Below are 7953 nucleotides of genomic sequence, written 5' to 3'. Positions count from 1 at the left end.
AAGAAAGCTGGAGAGGGACTGTTCACAAAGGCCTGTAGTGACAGGACTGGGGGCAATGGGTATAAACTGGAAAGGGGCAGATTTAGACTGGACATAAGGAAGAATTTCTTCACCATGAGCGTGAGGAGGCCCAGGCTGCCCAGGGAAGCTGTGGCTGCCCCATCCCTGGAGGGGTTCAAGGCCAGGTTGGATGGGGACTTGGGCAACCTGAGTTAGTAGGAGGTGTCCTGCCCATGTCAGGGGGGTTGGGACTGGATGATCTTTAAGGTCCCTTCCAACCCTAACTATTCTATGATTCGATGATTCTGTGATCTATTCAGTGCAAACACGCAGGAGAATGTTAATGCTCAGTGCCTGCTGCTGAAGGTCGTAGACCTTTCTGTGAGAAGCGGACCAGAAAAGGAAGACATGAGTGATCGTTTGGTTAAAAGGCTAATGACTAAATTAGAGGCTAAGCTGAAGAAAGAACTGGAATGCAAGAGAGTAGAGAACTTACTCTTACTAAAGGTCAAAGAAGCCTTGCAGATTTACTTTGTGGCCTGTAGTTACACGCACATCACCCTGTATAGTGTGGCAGGGGAAGAAGCCCCAAAACATTGTGGCTACAGGATTTACAAAAGGGAATCATGGACCTCGTCTGGCGTTCTAGGTCAAAGGTTCTCTAACAGAGATTCAGGAGTTCACAATCAAAATTAGTTCAGGCTCTGTAAATTTTCAGGGCCAGTAACTAGGAAAAACATAAGGTCATGTTTCAATTTACAATTTGTTCCTTGCTGTCTGGCATTGCTGATGATATTTAAGTAATGGTTCTTAGAATGATTTACTTATCGTGCTGGGATTTGGCTCAAGATTTCTTTTGTATTTGTATACATTTAGAGTCGCCTATGTCCAGAGTTTGTTAGTTACAGCTTTTGAATCTGTTCTCCTCAGCATTGCAGAGATCCTATTATTTAAAATAACAGTGGGCACATAATGAACCAAGTGAGGAGAATAATCAAACACAACTGCCTTTAGCTGGTCCACATCATGTTATATTGGATACTCCATCAAAATAAAAAGCACTTAGAAAAGAGTTACTCTTTAATGCTAGTGAAGACCAAATATGTTCAAATTTTTATTGGAAATATTAATCAAATTACATCATGTTTCTCCCTTAATCCCATTAGGAGTTAAAGAACGTTAGTTTGTTCACTGCCTTCTTTCATCTAACACTAGACAAAGCACTATGTTAAATCATTATTCAGAGTCACTTTGATATTGTAGATCCCAATTCCATGTTTCTCACTCACACTGAAAATGGCTTTTTTCCTACTTGTCATCTAATTAATACCATATTAACAATATCAGTTGTCTTTACTAAGAGGGATGTGGCTGTAGCTTATCTGCACACTAAGGCTTTAGAAATGATGTTTAGTTCTGTTCATTTATATTCCTAGAAATGCCTCTTTTGTGGTTCACCTTTTGCCCAGGACCCTCATATTCTAGCTTTTCCATATTCTTATCAACACAGAATCTCTCTCAGTCCCCGGAAGGTTTGGTTTTAAGCCACTTGTTTCCAGTTTGTCTCAAATCTTTTCCCACAATATCATTCAGTGCCATACAGAGCAGCTATTCACCAGATGCCAGATGCATAAAATGCTCTTCGGTTGGCTCTTTTCCTCAAAATTACTGATATCTATGCCAAACTAATTTCTAATTTTTGGACTTCATAGCTGCTGACTGTGCTGTGTCCTCAGGGCAGTTGTACTGGAAACGGTCCCATATGTCAGTGACTACTGTTACAATACTTTTGAAAAACTCTCAGTATATTCTCTTTCTCATGCATTTTTCCTGGAACTTCCAAGGGTGAGAAACTAAATCTCAGTAGAAGTAGGTAACTGTGGAACCCAGAACTTGCTGCAGAGCTGAAGCATCATATTCATAATCTATGTGAGCTAGATTTCAATAGCTGCTTTTACATCATAATGTTATTTTAGAATCTTTTTCCAGACGTTATTTAAACACACATGACTGTGTAGCTATAGTCTTTGGGAATTCATTTTGCTTGCCTGCCCTACTAGGCTTCTTGACATTTTTTCTCAGAAGATGAAAATATGCATAAATAATGGTAGATGTGACAGAATTATGTTTGGTAGTTTACAGTACCACATCCAAGCCACATATTAATACTGCTTTTCCATTTCCTAGACTTGTTCTTCTCCCTTATTCTTCTTTAGGCCTAACAAAAGAGTCTTTTTTTTCTCCCTACCTCATACCTTGTAGTAGATGTTTTGCTGATCCTTTCCCCAGAGAAAGAAGAGGACACAGAAGCAACAGCTCCCCAGGAGCACAATCTAATCCCTTTAAGGACTTACTATAAGTCTCCCATCAGAACAATTTTGCGGAAAAGCACCTGAGTGGAGTGAGTACTTCTGATTTGCCTTGAGTCGCTTTCTCTGGAGAAGTGATGATTACAACAAGACACTGGGCAGTCTGTTGTCCCTCCCCATGTTCCATTCTCAGGACCTACATAGAAGTACAAAATAAAGGCCAGGATTTCACATTTGACAATATTACGTGGTGAAAAATACAAACAGAAGGCACAAAGGTGATTTTTATACACACCTGTGTCGGGTAAATCATTGAATAATCCCTGAAATAAGGAATCAAAGTACAGGTTTTCAGACACAATGCTCATTTTCCTTTCTGCATTTTAATCCATTTTACAAGAGATAATTTTCCTCTATTATATATATTTTAGAATATCCCAGTACCTTATTTTTTAAGATGCTGCAGCCTGTGTCTGGTGACAACATAAAACACTAGCATAGAGCTGGATTCTCTAATCTATCATCAGCCCTTCCTATTTCTCAGCACTATGATAAAATAACATTCTTTTACTTTATGTGCTGGCTATTCTGCCTTAGAGCCCAGCTTCCTCAGTGCTAATGGGATAGTTACAGCTGTCCAGTCTTCCCACTGCCAGCCCTCCAAGATTAAATACATCCAAACATTTTGGATGCAGATGAGGAGAAAGAGAATTCGGCTTCCTCGTTGACCTGCTTCTTATCAAAAGACAGAATAATCCTGGGTAGTGGTTAAAGAAATAACTTTGTTTGTTTTGCACATTCCCTGGCATGACAGACAAGTTAAATGACACATTAGTCAAGACATCGCATCCATTGGAGAAAATCCTAAGTGTCTTCTGAAATCCATACCTGCTTAGGAAAGTACAGGTGCAACTGTGGATGGTTTGGGTTTTTTTTTTTTAGTTATTGCTATTTGAATTAGTCCTACTGGAACTGATCTTTTATAGGAGTAGAACTAGGACTTTCAATTTAAGGAAATTTAAGAAAATCTTCTAAGAAAATAAATCCAGATTAAAAAGACATTGCGAATGTATCTTAATAATAGTAGCTATGCTCCAAAACAAATGGCTAATTTAACCATATGATATGACTGCAAACTTTGATTGATATGGTTAGAGATTTTAAAAATATATTTATTCATATTAGAACTTACTATCTACTGAATAAAAGGCTGGCTGCTTTTTCAGAGGAGAAGCAGAAGTCACCTTGGCTTTAAAAATCCAGATACACAGATCTACAGATATTTTCTTTTTATATAAAACATACCAGCTACAGGCATAGAGTTCAGCATTATGATAAAAACTATCTATGAGCTGTCCTCCTTCCCCTATCTCTCTTCCAGGAAGCATTACTACTGAGAAATTTTCACAGGTGGGAAGAGAGTAAGGAACGGTTTGAGTGTGGCTTTTTTTTTTAAGTCATTCATAACTTATTCTAATGAAAATATTTCTGAAACTGCATTTAACCATGCAGAGTATGTACAGTGCCATATCTACTGTGCTATGCCATGAAGTCAAAAATATGCATCCATGCATACATATTTAGTGCCTGAAAAGTTCTCTTGCACAACTAGTTTTCTGTCGTGTCATGTGCTGACACCTTTGAAATCTTGCTTGAAGTAGTTTATAGCTTTGTCAAAACTGAGGTATTTGCCCATGATGGTTTATACAACGACGACTTGCTCTTCGCATGCACAGCACTCTACAGTTGTTAGGTTTAGCACTGCTATATAAAGCATTAAGCTTATTACGCCCAAAAGAATTAAATTATGCTGAGGCAATTTGATTAGTTGTGTCCAAAGGAAGACCACAACTGCAATGAGTGAAAAGCTTCAAGTGAACACTGTTAACAGTAACACATCATAACTAAAGAAAAATATTTGCTTAACTATTTTCATTGAATCTACTTTCCCTTTTATCTGGTCTATTTGCAGTTCTTGTAAAAATGGGGGTTTGCCTTCCAGATGATTCAAAGCACAATAGCTGATGGAGCTTTCTAACCTTATTTCAGTATTTATACACACTACACACCATCTCTCAAATTCTGGATTTGTTGGATATCTTTGAAAATGTTATATTGAATGGTTGGACTCGATGATCCGGTGGGTCTCTTCCAACCTGGTTATTCTACGATTCTATATTGTAGGCATCTTAAATTAAGTTTTCTTGTTACATCCAGGACTGTGTAAGAACTGTGATATGAAAATTAAATAGCACCAACTTATTTCATTCTGGTAAACTTAGACCAGTCATGAATGGAAGCTGGTTGATAGTTCATTAACTTTATTTTCAGTTGAAGCAAATGGAAATCCTAGGTATCTCACAGTGGTCTGCTAAACGCTGAAAGAAAGAATCCTACTGAAGCAGGGAGGCAACAAACTGAGCAAATCAACAGATTCCCGCAGGGCAGGTTATTTAAAACGAGTACCTTGTCTTCAGAAGCAAGCAGTGATGCAGTGCTATTTTCAGTCAAAAATAATTTGATAAGCATTTTCATCTCAGCACAATTTTAGCATATTTATTCCTTCATAAGTTTTAATTCCTCTTAAGAGGAATGATCCTATCAACATAAAGGGGTCATAAGGATTGCTGCATGATCAGATTAACCTCTCTTCTACTTCATTGCCTCCAAGCTTTAGATCAGTGCAGCTTGATTTTGGAAACAGTTTGTGTGCTGTTTCCAGGCTACTCTTTCCATTTTATTGTCATGATATTTTATTTATTTATCACTATCTATCACTTTATTTATTTATATTAATATTATTTGCCCATTCCTATATAAACAGAAGGTCACAATCCCCTCCCTTGCCCTTCTGGCCACGCTTCTTTTGATGCAGCCCAGGATACGTTTGGCCTTTGGGGCTGCAAGCGCACATTGCCGGCTCATGTTGAGCTTCTCATCACCCAGCAGCCCCAAGTCCTTCTCCGCAGGGCTGCTCTCAATCATAGCCATCAGAACTTCACCTTAAGACTAAGGCTTTCTGGGTTTATGAATCTTAGCTCATTCCTACAGAAGGTTTTAGATGTTTCCTACAGTGGTTGGTAGGATACTGTGGTTGCCCTCTGAAGATACTTACAACAGTCCCATGATTCCTCATTGCCCTTGTTGAGCTGGAAACACTTGTTTCCTGGAGATCTTATGGGGTGAAATTGTGAGGTTGAGGTTGTTTTGCTCCAAGGTGAATGTATAGAATAAAAGCGAATAGGCATGACTTAGGGGTTTGCCTAATCAGGGTTTGTGCAGTATGTTTATGGCTCAGGAGCTATTTATTAGTTATTTAAATTAGTAATGTTATTATTTCAAAATCTGAGCCGGAATTGTGTTGGATTCATTGTGCATGGTACTTTATAAACCCATAGCAAAAAGCAAATTTTCTTCCATTTTGAGTACAGCTGGATTCAAATAGTTTATTTATTATGTGTATAAGATTCACTTATTTCAGTAAATCCACTGAGCAGTAATCCTGACTTAGTTTCAACTGACATTAAAAAAAAAACCAAACTGCAGTGCTTTTTAAAGTATTTGCTTCAAAGGCTGGAAACCTTAACCCATTCTTTTGGAAAGAAACTTGGAGATAAGGAAGTGTTAATTTTTCTAGTGAGTCTGAATTACTGCTCTTTCAGTGCAACCCACACAAATATTTTTCTGATTCTCTCTCACTCCTTTTTTCCCCCTAGAAAAAGAATGAGTCTACATTGTAAGAATAGGTCTCAACTTACACACTACACCCGTAATTTTCCATTGTGGTTTACAAGTGAGTATTACTGATATTTTCTAATTTCAGCCTTTGTATTTGTTTAGTAACACAATAAGAGTCACAGCAGGTAAAACCTCATGTCAACACTGTCATAAGAACTAATAAGAAATAAAATTATTTATTTTAATTTTATCTAATATCACTTTCCATGCAATTAAAGAGGATATTTATACTCCTGGATTTTTTGCTTGTTTTGCTCTTGTTTCTTGTTTTCTGCATGTCTTCAAAATAATGAAAGTTGTGTGTGATTTCATGAATGTGTCTTTGTGCAGTGTGCAGCTGCAGAAGAAACAAAATATTCTGAGAAGATCGATGAAGGTACTTTCATTGACTAATGTGTTTAGCTTTGTCTTGTTGCCTGCCTTTTCAACAGCTAAGAGTTAGATAAAAAAAAAGCAATAAAGGAACAGTAAAAATTGAGAAAGAAAGGTAAAGTAATAGTACTGGTACAATCTCCCCAGAAACTTCAAAGCTTAGAGAAAAGTGCTTGCACATTGAGTATATTGGGATAAGAAGGCTTGGGAGGAATACAACACAGATAAATCAGTAATCCTCGGATAAAGGGAAAGCAAAAATCTCAAGAATCCCTCAAACAGGAGGAAGCTTGAAAGAAAGGAGAAGCTATCAAAAATGTGCCATCGATAACTGCTCAAAACAACAAGGTGACTTTTTCTTTGTTTTCTTTTCAGAGGTGAGATTTGCTCACAAAGAGGATTTATTTATTTATTACTTTTCCTAAAGGCTTTCTACTTGCAAAATGTAATATGAATTACTCTGTTTTTAAAGCCTTCTGTCAGTGCAAACATGCCATGACAAGTTCCCCTAAGGAAAGTCCTGTAGGGTCCAAATCCCAGCTGAAATTCCTCAGCAAGCCCTGCTGGATGTTTAAGATTTACCTGATTGCTGGTCAGAGTGACTGGATTGCAGAATCCTGACTCGGAAGGTACAAAAGCCTGAGGATCTGTACATCTGGCAGTGCAGGTGGCTGCTTATCAAACCAAAGAGCACCATTGTTTGCGTTATTTTTACTGAATCCTACCACTCTAAGAAAAGTATGATAAAATTGCAAAAGTACTCATCATTGCTTAGCTTCTGTTAACTTTATATTGAGTAACATCTCTTCTTGGACTGCATTTAGACCACGGAGCTGGAGTAGTTTGCAATTGTTGCTCTGATACACAGCACACACTGACTTTCCTTCCTATTGGTGTTTCTTCTGGTGTAAACTGGAGTGTAGAAAACAAGGGAAGACGAAGAGAGAAAATTATATTCAATTGCAGCTCACCTCACCCCACTACTGGGTACATCCAGCACCTGCACCCAGGCTCATGGACTAACAGCACCTGCAGTTAGGATGAATCATTAATTTCGACACAAGCCTTTACAAAGCAGCATGCTGCTCAGAGTCGATGAGAAAAGCCACTTTTTCTACTAAATTTGAGTGATTTCTGGGAATAACATAGGCTAGATATTAAAAAACCCACACGAAAGTCATAGTTTTCTAGAAATTGTTACGCTTTTTCTTCCTATATAACCATTGTAATAGTTTCGGTAACAAGAGAAGAGAAGAATAGTGCCATCAGCTTGCTGTCCTGATTATTTTCTTGAACAACAAGCTTGAAAAGGACTGATTTGTTTCCATCTGTGTGCTTCTGTACATCTGTTAAGCTAAACAGATTGAAGGGATTGGGAAATACTACCAGACTTAACACTGTGATTTCTGTGCTTTTTATAGACAGAAATGACCTAGCTACTCAAAATAATGTTTTATTTCATAAAGAGGACGCAGGTGACTTAGAATAGGGACTACTATTCCAAGCTTATTCTGTAGGTTGTGTCATTCTTACT

The sequence above is a fragment of the Phaenicophaeus curvirostris genome, chromosome 6, assembly GCF_032191515.1.
Source record: "Phaenicophaeus curvirostris isolate KB17595 chromosome 6, BPBGC_Pcur_1.0, whole genome shotgun sequence".
Lineage (NCBI taxonomy): Eukaryota > Metazoa > Chordata > Aves > Cuculiformes > Cuculidae > Phaenicophaeus > Phaenicophaeus curvirostris.
This window is presented reverse-complemented; position numbering follows the sequence as displayed.